The 230-nt window shown below is 64.8% G+C and overlaps 1 protein-coding gene across 1 annotated transcript in view; it reads right to left on the bottom strand.

Moving 5' to 3' along the window:
• Positions 1–113, bottom strand: part of CDKL5 (cyclin-dependent kinase-like 5) — a 188,021-nt gene extending 187,908 nt beyond the window's left edge. The window contains exon 1 of the mRNA XM_005870937.2: positions 4–113. The gene's annotated coding sequence lies outside the window, so the exon portion shown is untranslated. The remainder of the gene's footprint in view (positions 1–3) is intronic.
• Between the last annotated feature and the right edge of the window lie 117 nt (positions 114–230).

Here is a 230-nt window from a genome sequence, read left to right as displayed (position 1 = left end):
CACCCGGCAAGTCCCCCACCTCCAGCCGGAGACCCAAGAGCTCCTGAGGCCACAGGCGCCGCTTTACCTTCCCCAGCGGCAGCGACAACTAATCGAAACCTCCAGCCCCGCCCTCTCGCAGTAGCGAACGCGCAGCCTAATTTGCTAACTGCCCCGCCCCAGCCGTCCATTCGGGCAAATGGGGAAGCTCCTCAGACCCAGCCAGGTCCCGCCTCAGTCCTCGCCTACTT

The sequence above is a fragment of the Myotis brandtii genome, unplaced genomic scaffold, assembly GCF_000412655.1.
Source record: "Myotis brandtii unplaced genomic scaffold, ASM41265v1 scaffold326, whole genome shotgun sequence".
Taxonomy (NCBI): Eukaryota; Metazoa; Chordata; class Mammalia; order Chiroptera; family Vespertilionidae; genus Myotis; species Myotis brandtii.
Note: the sequence above shows the minus strand (reverse complement) of the source record. Positions and strands in the feature narration are given on the sequence as shown.